This window comes from Chrysochloris asiatica, unplaced genomic scaffold (genome assembly GCF_000296735.1).
Source record: "Chrysochloris asiatica unplaced genomic scaffold, ChrAsi1.0 scaffold00056, whole genome shotgun sequence".
Lineage (NCBI taxonomy): Eukaryota > Metazoa > Chordata > Mammalia > Afrosoricida > Chrysochloridae > Chrysochloris > Chrysochloris asiatica.
The window spans coordinates 7,493,883-7,511,718 of NW_006408574.1; the positions used below are offsets into that span (position 1 = coordinate 7,493,883).

Genomic DNA, 17,836 nt, shown 5'->3' on the forward strand with positions numbered 1-17,836 from the left:
AGCATTGCTCAGTGGTCCTCCCTACTCCATCAGGGGAGATGTGTTTCGTCTGGTTAGAAACGTTTTTTTTAAAGTGATTAATACATCAAAAGTAATAAACACATATTAACGTAAATGATACCTTGTATGAAAAATTACACTTATGAAAAGCGAATGTAGAACATGGCATTATTTTACAGTTTTCAAATCTCTCTCTCTCTTTTTTTTTTTTTAAACTTGTTATTGTGAATTGAATGAAGGTTTACCGAGCCACTTTGTTCAGCAAATCGAACACGTGGTTCCATTCGGCGATGGCGCCCCCCCCTGCCCCCCATGGAACACTGCTGGTCCCACTGCCTTCTTGTGGTTCCTGTTACCATTTCTTCTCCTTCTTTCCCACTCATCTGAACTTGCCCCTGGGTAAATGCCCCCCTTTGTGAGTTTGGTTTCACATCTTCTCCCTCTCTAGCCGGGTCCTTCTAATGTGATCTCTTTCAATGCCGGTGGTCATGGCAGCTGGGCACCATCTAGTTGTAGAGATGGATGTCCCCATGGTCCATTAGTCCACCGGACTCATTGTTTATAAACGTCTTCAAGTTTCGTTGTTCTTTCTTGTGTACATGGAGAGTCCAATAGTTGCATCTTAGAGGTCCACTCATGAGCTTGTATGATGCCAGGGGCTACTCACCAAAGTAGAACATTGTCTTCGTGGACTGCGTTATGCCAACTGACTGCGGTCCCCCTGGGACTATGGTCCTGAGCCCCCAGGCCCAGCTACTTCATTCAGCAGCAAAAGTTTTTATTACTAAATTGCAAAACTGAAATGGACATAGCATCCCCCAGGTGGTGCAAATGGCTAATTCCCAGAGGCACTTAGGAATAGAGGTCTGGCGATCAGATCCTGAATAAATCATGCCCAGAAAACCATACGGAGCACACACGGGATGCCATGAGTCAGCTGACAGACTCAACCGCAACCAGCAACACCAGTAACAAATGGCTATCGCTTAAAAGAACTCATGAGATTTTAGACAGCATTCCGGAAGCCAAGGCTCACGGATAGGGGCTATTCAGACGGACGCAGTTCAGTCCATATCCCCATTGTTTATACACTATTTTAGAAGCAAGTGACTTGTGGAGTATTGGGGAACCCAGAAAATATACATACACATCGAAAGGCAAGGTCAAACCATGCTACCACATAAATAGTTTGTTTTAGTTGAACGCCAGCGTAGGAGGAGGGGGCTGTGAGGTTAAGAACCTGGAAGGAGAATGAAGAAGAAACCGCAGCACAGAATGAAAGAAGCCCAAGGAAGTTGTCAGAGATCGGGGTGGGGTACTTTTGAAACATACCACAAGTTCCATTAAAGAACAAAGAAAATAAATATTGTAACCTATATTTACCAACAAGTAACACCAAGTTCTGGGTGTCCCGGTGTCTCAAAAAGTTGTGTTTACATGATGGCGCAGTCTAAGAGTAGAGTCCTGGTGTGGCACCGTAGGATAAGGGTTTGACCATAAGGTCAGTGTGAATAGCAAGGTTGGTGGTTCAAACCCACCAGTCGCTCTTCAGAACAGGGTCGCTGTGAGTTGGAACTGACTTGCCGGCATTTCACAACAGCAGCGGGCGTGGCCTATGAAGTATGCAATGGCATGATGGAAAAGTCTGAAATACTGTGAGCATCACCACAGTGTAACACAGAGATTGGAAGTCAGCACCTGCTGTTGGAGAAACAGTACCGATAGACATGCTGGACGCAGGTGGCCACTGACCTGCCATTCATTAAACCGCAGCATCTGTGAAGCGCGGTAAGGCCAAGTGCATTAGAATGAGGTTGGCCTGTGTTTCCTCCTGTTGGTAAGGATGCGGACAGTGGAGGTTGCGTTCTCGCCTTCCATGTGGGCACCGCAGGTTTGAGTCCAGCCAGTGCAGCCACCGTTCATCTGTCAGCGGAGGCTTGTGTGTTGTTAGGATGCTGGGAACAGATTTCAGGAGAGCTTCCGGATGAAAGTGAACCAGGAAGAAAGACCTGGAGATCTAGCTCTGAAAACCAGCTGGTGGAAATCCTGTGGTATACAGTGGTCCCACCCCATTGTTCCCGGGGCCACTGTGAAGCGAGGACAACAAACAGCAATTGAGACAGGCAGCCCAAACAGCTGATTCAGTGCCTGGATGTCCGTAACTGGCAGGGACAAACCCAAAAATGTCTGATGTAAACTGTTTGCTACTTTTCATGAGCAGTGAAGGGTGAGGGTCAGACTCTGCCTTGCAATGAACAGTCTAGGAGTCTAGTCTTTGGTGAATATTTCATTTTCATGAGAAATCCTGCCAGGGGCGGGGTACAGACATCCACAGGAAGACGCCGTACGAATTGTAAAGACTGAGTGTGTGCAGCATTTCAACCTTTGTTCTCAACACCGGATAATTGAATCACTTGTTTTTCAAGAAGTCATTAATTTCATGGCTCCTGAATCCTCATACTTGGCTCGTGATTAAGGAGGAAGCAGAAATGGTTGAGAAGATGTCCACTTCCACCTGACCTGTGTGGTGTAAGCCAGCCCCCCTGAGTGCGGAGATGAATAAGCCGGGGGAGGGACTCGGGGCTCAAAGGCAGGCATGGCAAATCGTCCAGGAGGATCACCTCATTGTCTTGTGAGGGTGACTTTGTTGATTTGCAGAATCCCAGCTCCCGACTTCTGGCTGAGAAGGCAGGTTTGGGATTTGGGAAGGGTGCCTAGACAAATAGAGACAATGCCTTACAGAAGGCAGTCAGTTCAATAGCAGGGCTGGCTTCTGCTGTAGAGGAAGGTGCCCGGTGGCTCCGAGATTCAGCACTCTGCTGCCAAACAAGAGGTCAGCAGTTTGAACCCACCCGAGTCTCTGTGGGAGAACAGGCATGGCCTTGTGTTCCCGTAAAGATGATCACCAAGGCAGCCCAATGGGACAGTTGTGCTTGTCACACGGGGTCACTATGAGTTGGCATCGATGAGACAGCACACACCAACAGCAGAGGCACAGAGGGACGTTTTGCTAAGCTCGTTACACAAGTTTGAAAGATCGCTGTTAGGTGCTGCTGGTGGTTATGTGCTGTCGAGTCAGCGCCAACTCATGGCGATCCTGTGTAGGGTTTGCAAGGCTGTCAGTCTGTACAGCAGCAGAAAGCCTCATCTTTCTCCACAGAGCTGCAGTTAGCAGACCAACTCGTAACCCACTACACTACAGGCAAAAAATGAAAAGGATCTGTGATTGAGCATTATCGGTTGTGTGTACATGTTGGGGTTGATCTTTACAGAGCACACAACTCTCACATGACTTCTCACGTGTGGTCTGCTGTACATGATCAATATGTTGACACCTTACGTCCACACTGTCCTCTGAAGGCTGTCGGATGGCACCTGTGATACCCAGCTTTTGTGTTTCAGGCAATAACACAACAAATATGAACTGAGCCCTCACTCTGTGCTGGTTACCAGAGGATCAGCAAAAACGAGGAAGACCCCAATGAGATAGCTTGACACAATGGCAGTAACAGTGGGTTTAAGCTTAAAAACGATGTGAAGATGGCGCAGGACCAAGGAGCATGGTGGGGGTTCATTCTGTTGTACATAGGGTCACTGTGTCCTAGAGCCGACTCGATGGCATCTAACTACAACATCAGATTGTGTGTTGGGGACAGTCCTCCATGTAGAAGACTCGGGTTTGAGTCCCAGCCAAGCCTTCCCATTGTTGGTGGACGCTTGTGTGTGGCTAGGATGACGCAAAGGTTTTAGCCAAACTTTCAGACTAGGGAGAAAGACCTGGAGATCTCCTTCTCAAAATAACTCGAGGCAAACCCTGTACATCAGAGAGCTTTGAATCACAAGTGCCCGGGTGGGTGGCGCAGGACCTGGCATGGGTTCAACCCCTTGTTGATGGCGGCTTAAAAGGCAGCTAACAACAGCAAGAGCCAGGACTGTGGAGGCTGGGTGAGGGGAAGTGCTGTGGTGAGGAAGAGCATTGCAGCCATCTTGGCTCCACCAGAGAAACCGACAATCCTCAGACATGCACCAAACACAGAGCTGACACCTGTGAGGGTTGCTATTGAGGGAAACTGGCAAATGAATACTGGATCCCAAAGCCGCAGCTGTCTTCTTGTGTATCTCTGGCCCTGTCCTAAGGATGTTCCCACGTGACCGAGTGCGCAGAATTATTATCCGCCCTCTAAGGAGCTCTGGTAGCGTAGTGGTTACGAATCGGGCTGCGAACCTAAAGGTCAGCGGTTCGAAACTACCAGCTGCTCCGCGGGAGAAAGATGGGGCTTTCTACTCCCGTAAGGATTTACACCCTCGGAAACCCTGTACAGGGTCGCTATGGGTCGGAACCGACTCGACGGCACGTAACAACAACAACAAGATGTCCCTGGGTAGCACAGCAGCTAAGTAGGATAAGCACTGGACTGATAGCCATCAGGGAGGCAGTTTGAGCCCACCAGCCACTCCTAGGGAGAAAGATAAAGCTTTCTGCCCTCGCAAAGGTCTACATCCTCAGAAACCCTATCCGGGGCTGCAATGAGTCGGAACCAACTCCACGGCACTTAACAACGTACAGGGTTGATACGAGTTGGAACTGACTTGAGAGCACTTAACAGCCTAGTTCAGCTCCCTTCCATTAGAGTGAAGTGTTGAGAGTTGCCAGTTCTAGCTTCTCCATGCTGGAGAAAGATTCCTTGCATCCGTAACTGACCAAACAAACTCACTGTGGTCAATTTTGACTCATAGCAACCTGACCTTTTGTCAAGCATCCAGTGCTTTAGCTACGGCACCACCGGTGATCCATAGTGTCTCCTTAGATTGTAAAAATGCTGTGCTGTCCCTTTCGAACACCACTCATCAGCCAGTTTGTCATGCTGCGGTGGCTGACATGTTGCCGTGACGTCGTGATGCTGTCTGTATCTGTGCCCATTCCAAAGTGAGGTGACCCAATGGCATGTGGAAATCATCGGACAACGTCATCAATACCACATGCAGATAAAACGTTGCTGAAGAGAATTCAAACGCAGTTGCAGCAGTACATCCACAGAGAACTGACAGAAATTCAAGCCGGATTCAGATGCGGTCAGGGGGACCATTGCTGACGTCAGACGGATCTTGGCTGAAAGCAGAGAATACCAGAAAGATGTTTACTTGTGTTTCACTGATCCTGCAAAGGCTTTTGACTGCATGGATCACAGAGAAGAGCCATTCTCCTTCTTGTGGAGTTTGTTGTGTTTGCTCACTGTTAGTGAAGAATTGGGTGGGCTTCCTTTTTCCTCCTTCAGGTTTCTCCTCTTGGCACTAGGACCATTTCTGTGATGTGTGGCGCTGTTGGTTCATGTGCTGGGCTGCAAAGTCCGCTTGAACTGGGAGGCCTGTGGTTCAAGTTCACCAGCTGCTGAAACCCTGTACAGGGTCGCTATGGGTTGGAACCTGACTCTCCCGCAGTTAACAACAACATCTACTTATAAATCCTCCTTCTCAGACTTGTCTTCCATCCCTGTCCTAGAAACTAAAGAAGTATCTTCTACATTGCTGATTGCTCAAGTATCAACAGTGATGGCTCAGTGGCAGAGCTCCTGCCTTTCATGCGGGAGACTCGGGTTCAATTCCCAGCCAGTGTACTGGCTGTCTTTGGAGACTTGTGTGTTGCTGGGATACTGAACAGGTGTGAGCCAAGCTTCCAGACTAAAATAAACTAGGCAAGAAAGGCCAAGTTACCTACTTCTAATGGTCCAGTCATGAGTAGGGGTGGGGTGGGGGCATGCAATTTCAATGGTCCAGTCATGAGTGGGGGTGGGGTGGGGGTGTGGGCAGGCAACTCGAAGGCAGTTAACATGCAACAACCTAGGTATTCACCCGGTACCATGGAGTTGACTCCAACTTGTAAGCTCTTGTAGGACAGAAGAGAACAGCCCCATAGGGTTTCGGAGACTGCACATCTTTCCGAGAACAGATAGTCTTGTCTTTCTCCCTCAGAGAGGCTGGTGGGTTAGAACCACTGGCCTTGCAGTTAGCAGAGCAATGTATACCCTGCTGAGAACCTTATGGGGCAATTATTATTGGGGCATGATGGAGAAAAAGTAGACTTACTCTGTTTTGGTGGGTTCTTCTTGGCACCCCAATGCCTACATCCTAGTGATGTGGCCTTAGACTTGCTGTATTTATTGTGATCAGAGGTACTAAGAGGAGTAAGGTGGACTTCAAAAAGGTCCTGGGAATATGCCGTCATTATTGAATTCAACCTTTCACGCACATTTCATAGCACCCTCCCCCATCCCCCTTCCCAGCAATGCTTTAGGGTCCAGCTGTGGTCAGAGACTCACGCCAGGGACACCCATGTACTGCTTAAAACCAAACCTGCTGCTGTCCTGCCAACTCTCAGTGACCCTGTTGGATGGAGTCAAACTGCCTCACAGAGCGTGTCCAAGGCTGCCAATCTTTGCGGTGGCCAACCTAGGAGCAACTAGTGGGTTCAAACGTTTTGGTTAGCAGCTGAGAGCTTTAGCAGCAACCACCAAAACGTCTTAAAAGTGTCATCATTTCAGTTTCAGCTTTGGGCAGAGAATCAATATTTCATCCCGCCTTCCAGATCTTTCCATGCAGTGCAGAGCCAGGCCCTTGTTATTTATTTGTGGAATTCCTGGCAAACGCACGGTGCTAACGAGAACATACACAGAGAATGAATGGGTGGGCAGCTCTGTGCCTATCTGTTCTCTCTCTCTCCTGTCAGCCACTCTTATAAATAAATATCCAGACCGTGCAGTTGAGAGGGGGGATCTTTCTGGCATAAAATAGTGATCACTATACCCATTCCCATCAAGTCAGTTCTGACTAATAGCAACCTTGTGTAGGGTTTCCCAGGAGTGGCTGACAAGCTCGAACCACCGACCTTGTAGTTCAAACCGACTTTGCAGTCCAGCGCATTAACCAGCAGCGCCAAACCATATATGGTGGGTATGTGCCGTGGAGTTGGTTCTGACTCATAGATATAGTGGTGGGAAAATCCATTAGCAATATCAAAAGTCACAAGAGCCCCTCAGCATAATTTTTGGTGGGAAAAGCCTCAAAGTTACAATGTTGTTAAGACTCAGAGTTACAACGTTGTTCTAAATTCAGTTCAATTCTGTTCTCAATTCTTGTATCTCCTGTATTCCCCAAAAATGATAGCGTTTCTTGACAGTTTCTGCTACACGGGTATTTTCTTAGTCAAAAGAAAGTTGTCCTTAAATAGAGTTGCACTCTGTCAGGAGAGTAACTATCATATGTGTAGGGGAACACAATGACACATGATTAGATGTATTTGAGTCATTTTGCATTAAAAAAACACGTGAAACCAGAAGTTTGAGTTAAAGTCTGGCTTAACTGGAATGACCAGTTACTTTTGTGTTCAGATGTTCCCATTGGTTTTCCCTGCAAGAAACAACCCACGTAATGTACAGAATACCTGCTTATTTGATATTTCTGGGCACATTTTATGGCCAGATTGCCTATCCTAACGCCCCAAGGTCCCCTTAAATGGCAGTAAAACTAAGCCCAGTGGTTTCTGAAAGCTCAGGTTTTCACTGAAGCCCAGTGAGTCTGCAAGTCTCATTTGAATGCTGTGTCAGCATGTCAGAACCACTTCTGCTGGGCGGTAAAATGCTCTCGTTTTATAATTAGATTGTAAAATATTTGGCACAAAGCTCTTTCTTCACAAAATGAGGTTTTTTATTGCAGCATGTGTTACCCACCTAAATGAAGGCCCTCACTGAACTCTCTTATCTTGAATTCAGCTCTGTTTGGGGAAAGTGCCAAGATGAGTCCGTTTTCAACATCTGACGATCCTATAGGAGAGTCGAACTGCCCTCAGAGGGTTTCCTAGTCAGCCATCTTGGTGGGAGCAGATTACTAGCACTTTCTGCCTTGGGGTCACTGGGTGGGTTCGGGAAGGCAGGAAGAACATGAAGAGCCCTGCTCCTGAGCATCTGTGAGTGGAGGGCAGGGAATTACGAGTCCACATTGTCATTAGTTAATGAGCCGTTTGTGTACCTGGGGTAACGACTAGGGTAACTGCACCCCTCGCTCTCTGTTGTTGTTGTGAGGTGCCATCAAGTCAGTACTGACTTATAGTGAGCCACCATATGCACAGCAGAACGAAACACAGCCCGGTCCTGGGCCAACCTCACTACTGTTGTCACGCTTGAGCCCATCGATGCTGCCACTTGGCCAATCCATCTTGCAAGGGGTCTTCCTCTTTTTCTCTGACTCTCCACCTTACCAAACATGATATGCTTCTCCAGTGACTCGTCCCTCCTGACAATATGTCTGAAGTATGAGAGACGAAGTTTGGCCATCTTGGTCTCCAAGGAGCACTCTGGCTGCACTTCTTCCAAAACAGATCTATTGGTTCTTTCAGCAGTTCATGGTACTTTCAATATTCTCCTCCAACACCATAACTCAAAAACATCAGTTCATCTACAGAATAAGTTTTTCCTTATCCACTGTCCAGCTTTCACATGCATATGAGGTTATTGAAAATACCATGGCTTGGGTCAGGCGCACCTTAGTCCTCAAGCTGACATCTTTGCTCTTTAACACTTTAAAAAGGTCTTGTGTAGCAGATTTGCCTAAGTCTGATTTCTTGACTGCTGCTTCTGTGAGTGTTAATAGTTGCTCCAAGAAAAATGAAGTCCTTGACAACTTCAGTCTTTCTCCGTTGATGAGAATGTTGTTTATTGGTCCAGTGGTGAGGATTTTTGTTTTCTTTACATTAAGATTCAATCCATACAAAAGGCTGTGCTCTTTGATCTTCATCAGTAAACATTTAAGTCCTCTTCACTTTCCGCAAGCAAGGTTGTATCATTTGCGTATCGCAGGTTGTTAATGAGTCTTCCTCCAATCCTGATGCCATGTTTTTCTTCATAGAACCCAGATTTTCAGATGATTTGCTCAGGTTGAATAAGTATGGTGAAACAATACAACCCTTTCTCACACTTTTCTTAATTTTAAACCATTCAGTGTTCCGATGTTCTGTGTGAACAACTGTTTCTTGATTCCTCATGAGTACAGATTCCTCATGAGCACAACTAAGTGTTCCAGAATAATCATAGCTTGTCCATAGCCTGTCATAAATCCACACAATCGAAAACCTTTGCGTAGTCATTAAAGCACAGGTAAACATGTTTCTGGTATTCTCTGCTTTCAGCCAAGATCCATTGGACATCTGCAATGATATCCCTCGTTCCACAGCCTCTTCTGAATCCAAGTTGAACCTCTGGAAATTCTCTGTCAATGTATGCTTGCAGCCGTTTCTGTATTACCTTTAGCAAAACTTTGCTGGCATGGGATATCAAAGAGATTGTCCGATGATTTCCGCATCCCGTTGGGTGTCACCTCTCTTTGGAATGGGCACAAATACTGATCTCTTCCAATCAGTCGGCCAGATTGTTGTCTTACAAATTTCTTGGTATAGAAACTTTCTTGAAAGATTTCAATTTTTATTCCATCAATTCCTGGTGCCTTGTTCTTTGCCAAGTCCAATGCACCTTGTATTTCTTCCTTCAGTATCATTGGCTCTTGATCATATGCTACCTCTTGCAATGGCTGAACATTAACCAATTCCTTTTGGTATAGTGACTCTGTGTATTCCTTCTATCTTCTCTTGCTGGTTTCTGCATCATTCAATAATTTTCCCAGAGAGTCTTTCAATAATGAAAGTCGAGGCTTGAATTTTTTCTTTAGTTCCCCCAGCTTGAGAAATACTGAGCATGTTCTTCCTTTTTGGTTTTCTGATTCCAGATCTTTACACATTTTGTTGTAATATTTTGCTTTATCTTCTTGAGCTGATCTTTGAAATTTTCTGTTGAGTTCTTGGACCTCCTCATTTCTTGCATTTGCTTTAGCATCTCTATGCTGGGGAGCAAGTTTCAGTATCTCTTCTGACATCCATTTTGACCTTTTCCTTCTTTCTTGTCTTCTCAATGACTTTTTCCTTTCTTCCTGTATGACTTTCTTGATGTCATCCCTCAACTCTTCTCGTCTCTGGTCTTTAGTGTTTAATGTATCAAATCTGTTCTTCAGGTGACCTCTAAATTCAGGTGGGATATATTCGAGGTCATATTTTGGCTCTCGTGGACTTGTTTTCATTTTCCTCAGCTTCAGTCTGAATTTGCATATGAACAATTGATGGTCTGTTCCACAATCTGTCCCTGGTCTTGTTTTGACTGATGATATAGAGCTTTTCCATGGTCTCTTTCTGCAGATGTAGTCAATTTGATTTCTTTGCATTACATCTGGTGAGGTTCATGTGTATAGTCATCCCTTATGCTGTCTGAAGGTATTTGAAATGAACAAATAATTAGTTTTTCAGAATTCTATCATGCTATCTCCAGCATTGTTTCTATTACCAAGGCCATATTTTCCAACTCTTTTATCCCAACCTTTGCTACATTCCAATCACCAGTAATGATCAATACATCTTGATTGCATATTTGATCAGTTTCAGATTGAAGAAGTTAGTAGAATTCTTCTACTTCATCCTCACTGGCTTTAGTGGTTGGTGCATAAATTTGAATAATAGTGGCATTAACTGGGCTTCCCTGTAGGCGCATGGATATTATCCTATCACAGACAGCGTTGTACCTCATGACTGATCTGGATATGTTCTTTTTGACAATGAATGCAACACCATTCCTCTTCAATTTGACATTCCCGGCATAGTAAACCATGTGGATATCAGATTTAAAATGGCCAATACCAGTCCATTTCAGCTCACTGATGCCTGAGATATCGATGTTCATGCACTCCATTTCGTTTTTGACAACTTCCAATTTTCCCAGATTCATACTTTGTACATTCCATGTTCCGATTATTAATGGGTGTTTACAGCTATTTCTCTCTCTCTTTTTTTTTTTGAGTTGTACCCCATCTGCTAATGAAGGTCCCATGGGCTTTTATCCCATGGGCTTTACTCCATTCGCGTCATTATGGTCAACTCTACTTTGAGGTGGCAGCTCTTCCCCAGTCACATTTTGAGTGCCTTCCAACCTGAGGGGCTCATTTTCCAGCACTATATCTGACAGTGTTTCTCTGCTATTCATAAGGTTTTCAGTGACTAAATATTTGGAAGTAGTTTGTCACTCTTTCTTCCTAGTCTGTCTTTGTCTAGAAGTTCATCTGAAACCTGTCCACCATGGGTGACCCTGCTGGTATTTAAAATACCGGTGGCATAACTTTCAGAATCACAGTAACTCACAAGCCACTATAGTACAAAACTGACAGACAAGTAGCTCCTAACTTTTGCTCAGGTAGGAGGATGTCAGTACAAGTGTCCCTTCAGTCGTGGCCTCATTGCTGGACCAGCATGGGCTGGTAATAGCCACAGTGCATGTTTGTGATTTCGTGACACAGAGAACTGTATAGGACACCTCCAGCCATGGACAGAGGTAGCAGCTGCCACATCAGCACCTCGTGCCGAGCACCTGTAAGACGTTGGGTTTCTAGCTTCAGGGTCAGCAGTTCAAATCCCCCAGCTGCTCCTTGGGATAAAGGTGAGGCTCTCTGCTCCTGTAAAAATTTACAGTCTTGGCAACTCTGTCGAGGGCCGCTGTGATTTGAGGGGAGTCGTGGTGTGGCTCTGTCGGAAGGCCTATTGAGGGTCGCTATGAGTTGGAACCGATTCGCTGGCACTTAGCAGCAGCAACACTGAGCTGAGGAGCGCTGGTGGAGAAACACTGGACCGCTCACCACAAGGTCAACAGTTCAAACCCAACACCGCAGGACTAAGGTGAGACTTTCTGCTCCCATAAAGACTTATAGCCTCAGAACACCAGTACGGGGTCACTGTGAATCAGAAGCGGGCTCCGTAACAGTGGGTTTTTGGTTTGAGGGGCTGTGCAAAGTTAGCACAAATAGAGTGCCCATCACAGTCCGTTTGGATTTCATTGTTGTTCTGAAGTACCATCGAGTGAATTCCCACTCAGAGCCACCCTCGGTAGGGTTTCCGAGGAATGGCCTTTCAGTTGGCAGTCCAGTGCTTATCCTATATCGCTACTCCAGGACTCTTTTATATTTTTTTTGAAAAAAAGGGTGTTTTTTTTTTTTAAGATGAAGCACCACTTTACTGTAAGAATATCAAAACACACCAAATAGTAAACTGGCTGCCAGCTCAAGGTGCTTTAGAGAACAGAGCAGAGTTGACCCAGAGGGAGCCACTGGCGGATATGAACTGCCAACCTTTCCATTAGCCGCCCAGTGCCTAGCCCACAACGCCACCAGGGCGGGTTCCTGATTCCAACCAAACTGGAAGAATACAAAGCATGATGGGAGAATTTTCCATCCATTCCAACAGAATAGACTGCCACCTGGCTGCCACTATAGGTAATAACAGCACGATTGGGTAAAGGGGCCGACCTCCTGCAGACCTCTTCAAAGTGCCCAAGAGCAAAGGTGTCACTTTGAAAACTAAGGTGCGCCTGACCCAAGCCATGCTGTTCTCAGTACTCTCATATGCATGTGAGAGTTGGGCAGTGAATAAGGAAGACTGTAGTAGAATTGATGCATTTAAGTCATGGTGTTGGAGAAGAATCCTGAAAGTACCATGGACTGCCTGAAGAACAAATAGATCTGTGTTGGAAGTGCAGTTAGAATGCTCCTTAGGATCCAGGGTGGCGAGACTTCAGCTCTCATTCTTTGTACATGTTATCAGAAGGGATCAGTCGCTGGAAAAGGACACACCATACCAGTAAAGTGGAGGGTCAGAGAAATAGAGGAGACCCCCACTGGGATGGATCAGCACAGTAGCAGCAGCAGTGTGTAACGATTGTGAGGCTGGCTGGGCGGTCTTTCGTTGTGTTGTGCATAAGGTTGCTATGGGTTACAACTGAATTGATGGCACCTAAATGGAGTCCTATGCATGCGAAAGTTGGACAGTGAATAAGGAAGACTGTAGAAGAATTGATGTCTTTGAGTTACAGTGTTGATGGAGAATATTGAAAGTGCCATGGACTGCCAAAAGAACTAACAGATCCATTTTGAAACAAGTGCAGCCAGAGTGCTTCTTGGAGGCCAGGATGGCCAAACTTTGTCTCTCATACTTTGTACATATTGTCAGGAGGGACCAGTCGCTGGAGAAGGGGATCATGTTTGGTAAGATGGAGGGTCAGAGAAGAGAGAAAGACCCCCAATGAGATGGATTGGCACAGTGGCAGCATCAGTGGGCCTCAAGCGTGGCAACAGTAGTGAGGTTGGCCCAGGATCAGGTAGTGTTTTGTTCTGCTGTGCAAAGGGTTGCTATGGGTCAGTACCAACTCAATGGCACCTAACAACAACAACAAATGGAGTCCTGGTATGACACTGTAGGCTGATGCGCCAGACTGCAAAGCCGTTGGAACTTCCAGGTTGCTGGTTCAAGCTCACCAGGTGCTCCTTGGAAATTCTATACAGGGTCACTATGGGTTGGAATCGACTCAATGGCACTTAACAACAACAACAATTGTATTTTCAGTAACCTCATATGCATGCGAAAGCTGGACAGTGAATAAGGAAGACAGTAGAAGAATTGATGCTTTTGAGTTACAGTGTTGGAGGAGAATGTTGAAAGTGCCATGGGCTGCCAGAAGAACCAACAGATTCGTGTTCGAAGAAGTGCAGCCAGAGTGCTCCTTGGAGGCCGGGATGGCCAAACTTCGTCTGTCATACTTTGGACATATTGTCAGGAGGGACTAGTCTCTGGAGAAGAATATCCTGTTTGGTAGGGTAGAGGGTCAGAGAAAAAGAGGAAGACCCCCAGCGAGGTGGATTGGCAAAGTGGCAGTATCACTGGACTCAAGTGTGGCAACAATAGTGGGGTTGGCCCAGGATCGAACAGTGTTTCATTCTGTTGTGTATAGGGTCACTATGAGTCGGTACCTACTCGATGACACCTAACAACAGCAACACAAAAGGGATTCTGGTGGTGCAAAGGTTAAGTGCTCAGCTGCTAACTGACAGGTCAGTGGTTCAAGTCCACCAATGACTCCATGGGAGGAAAGACCTGGTGATCTGCCCCTGAAAAGATGAGAGCCTCGGAAACCCTGTGGGGCGGTTCTACTGTGTCCTTTAGGGTCGCTGTGAATCAGAATCCACCCGACAATACATCGCAGCAACAGCAAAAGAGGCCTAGTGCTGCAAACACTTAAGCATTCCGTTGCTAACTGAAAAGTTCACAGTTCAAGTGCACCAGGTGATCAGAGTCCTGTGGAGCACATGCCCCTCACGTGGGTTGCCATGAGTAGACATGGACTTGACGGAACCCAACAACAAAGTCTTTGGAAGGGGTGGTGTAAACGGTTGACATACTCAGCTGGTCCTCAAAAGGTTGATGGTTCGAGTCCACCCAGAGGCACCTCAGAAGAAAGGTCTGGTGATCTACTTCTCAAAAACCAACCACAGAAACCATGAAGCACATGGGATTCCCATGAGTCAGCGTTGGCAGTCGGCAGCTGGCTTGGGTTTTTTTGGAAGGGCTTGTGTGCGAGGTCTCAAAGAGCGCATATACTATGAGAAATTGTGTGTGTTATTTTTAAACTGTTTTTTTTTTGACTTGCAAGTCAAAGGGGAGGGGGGTGGTTCCTAAAACTCCCAGAAAAATCATGTTTCTTTTTGTTCTACTTGCTATGAACCTTTTGAAGCCCCTGTATATTGGCACCTAATGATAACAGTCTAAGAATTCACTGAGTGTGTGCTAACGGAGGGACATCGCTGTTCATTGTGTTTTTATTTGTTTTCTCACCAAATATTTATTTAGTGCTCGTTAAGTGACAGATGCCCTTATAGGTATGGGAACAAAACAGATAGAGAGCCCTGACCTGTGAGCTCATGAAGCAGTTCGTAGACAGTGCTGTAGGTAGGCTTAATGTAGGCCTAGAAAAACAGCCCTGTGCATTTGTACACTCTGTGGAGGTGTACACTTGAAACATGTTCTTGTTAGGTTCCCCCTCATAGTGACTCTGGTTCAACATTAGGAAACACTGCCCGGTTCTGTGCCAGTCTCAGAGTCTTAGTTAACATTTGAGCCTGTTGTCAGTCCAGCTTGCTGAGCATCTTCCTCTTCCTCACTGACCCTCTACTTTACCGAGCATGATGTCCTTCTCCAAGGACTGACCCCTCCTGCTAGTATGTGAAATGAAGTTTCGCCATATTGGTTTCTATGGCGTCTTCTGGCTATAATTCTTCCAATGCAGGTTGGTTCCTTGTGGAACACTCAGTCAGTATTCTCCTCCAACACCTTAACTCAAATGAATCGATTCTTCCTTATTCGTTGTCCAACATTCACATGCACAGGAAGATACTGAAAGTCAGGTGCACCCTAGTCCTCAAACTGACGTCTTCGCTCTTGAACACTTTGAAGAGGGAAAGTGGAGCATATGTAAACATGTGCTTGTTGTTGTGTCGTGCCATGCACTTGGTTCTGACTCACAGCATGTTTCCAAGACTTCTGATTTTTGTGGGAGCAGAAAGCCTCATCTTTTTCTGTGGAGCAGGTGGTGGGCTCGAACCTGTGGACCTTGTGGTTTGCAGTCCATTGCTTATCCTTTGGAGCCACTGCGCTCCCCATATAAATACAAATAGCATATAAATATCTTCTTGTTGTTCTGAAGTGCCCTCGAGTTAGTTCCGACTCATAGCGACTCCATATAGTTTCCAGGGAACAGCTGGTGATCTGAACCACTGACCTTGCAGTTCAAATGGCTTTGCAATCTGGTGCATTAACCCACAGTGCCACACACTAGGAGCCCATAAATATCTAGACCACACAATAAAACCAGTCGCCCAGATTTTTTGGTTTTGTAGTGCAAGTAAATGGCCGTGTGTTACATGTAATGTTGGATTTTTGTTGTAAGTTGCTATCAAGTCTTCTGAATCATGAGGGCTCTGTGTGTGCCCAGGAGAACTGTGCCTCTTGGGTTTTCAAGGCTGTGACTTTCATGGGAGCAGGTTGCCAGGCCTGTCTTCCGCAGCACCTTTGGGTGGGTTTGAACTGCGAACCTTTGGGCTGGTAGTCCGACGCTTAACCACTTGCACCACACTGTGACTTCTCACTGAACTGTGAATGTTGAAGCAGTAATCCAGTCCCACAGCCACCCTGAGTGAAGCTTCCCACGGAGGGGACCCAGGGACCCAGACACAAAGAGGAGGCCACGGAAGATCTCCCAGCTGAGCACCCTTGCTCTTGGCAAGAGAACTGGGATTCAAACTCAGGTGGTCTGACCTCAGAACCTGCTTTCTTGAATATCGCACCGTCTCTAGAAATTGATGCCTGCTGCGTACCTAGGAGTCCTGGTGTGGCGCTGTGGGCTAATGTGTCAGACTGCAAAATCATTTGAACTCCAAGGTTGGTGGTTCATGCTCACCAGCTGCTCCTTGGAAACCCTATACAGGGTCGCTATGGGTTGGAATCGACTTGACGACACTTAACAACAACAACAACAACTGGGTAATTATATTTATAGGGATGGCCCTAGAAGGATCAATGCATTTGAATTATGGTATTGGCAAAGGACATTGAAGTTCAAGAAGAACATACAAATCTGTCTCGAGAGAATCACCGCCAGAAAGCTCCTTAGAAGAGAGGAATGCTAGACTTTGTATCTTTGTATCCAGTTCCTGGAGAAGGACGTCATGCTTGATAACATGGGGGGCCAGCAAAAAAGAGGAAGACCCCCAATGAGATGGATGGCACTGTGGCAACAGCAGTGGGCTCAAACATAACAACAATTGTGAGGATGACATAGGACCGGGAAGTGATTCATTGTGTTGGACACAGGGTCCCTTTGAGTTGGAATTGACACAAGGGCACCTAACAACAACATTGGAATGTGTAGAATGCCTTGAAATGGGTTTTCGGTGGGGAAGGTCTCAAGTGTAAGGTGGCTCCGGTGGCATATTCAGGGAAACATGTCCTTTAGAATAGTTTTCATTCTACAAACTTAGGGGACTTCAAGCTTCTCAATGTTCTGTACCCCGAAGGTGGTGGCCCAGATCTATTTGCTGGTCCTTGAAATTGGCATATTCATTGTGTCTCAGCTGGTTTTCTTGGTTGGCTAAGTTAAGAGCGGATTTCTGATTTGTATTGAAAGAATGGTGATATTAATCGACTTTCTCTCCTTAATTAAAACAGTGGTCTGAGTCTGGTGCCTGAGACTTCCACAGACGGACCCAGTAGCAGCTGGTTACCCAGGGATGGTTTTCTTTCTGAACTGAGGACGCTGCCCTCATTTCCTGTGTCCCTGGCCCAGGGTCTCCTGCTTCTGGATGTTCACCCTTCCTTTTATGCTTTTAGTATTTCAGTCTGGGGTGGTGTAAGCAACAAAAAATAAGAAGACGATCTTGGGAAGCCCTAACGAAAGGAAGCATTTCATTTTCAGTTCTTTGCTAAAAGCTCTGTTTTTAATGCTTGGTGCCTTGGTATACATGCACACATATATTTTTGGTAGAAACATCATATTATACCTTATAAGAACTTCAAACAATGACAAACATTTAGGGAACTAACTTTCTTCAATATGGGTAAAACACTGCATTTAAAACATTTAACAGTTTCTATAAGCTGTTTTGTCAAGAGGCATTTGAGTTATTTTCATAGAAAGTAAAAAATATATATATTCACATCAGTATCTTAAGTAATCAAAGTTGAGTTAATAATGATTCTGTATCAAATTGTGTGTGTGTGTGTGTGTGTGTATATATATATATATATATATCAAGTACTAACAAGGTTCCAACTCTTAGTGACCCTATATAGGGTTTGCAAGGCTTTAAATCTTCAAAGAAGCAGAAAGCCTCATCTTTCTCCCACAGAGTGGCTGGCGGGCTCAAACCACAG

The 17,836-nt window shown here is 45.8% G+C and overlaps 1 protein-coding gene across 3 annotated transcripts in view; it reads left to right on the forward strand.

The window, feature by feature from the left end:
• The window catches only part of SMARCA2 (SWI/SNF related, matrix associated, actin dependent regulator of chromatin, subfamily a, member 2), a 225,739-nt gene that overhangs the window by 52,355 nt on the left and 155,548 nt on the right, over positions 1-17,836 (forward strand). The gene's annotated exons all lie outside the window — the stretch shown is intronic.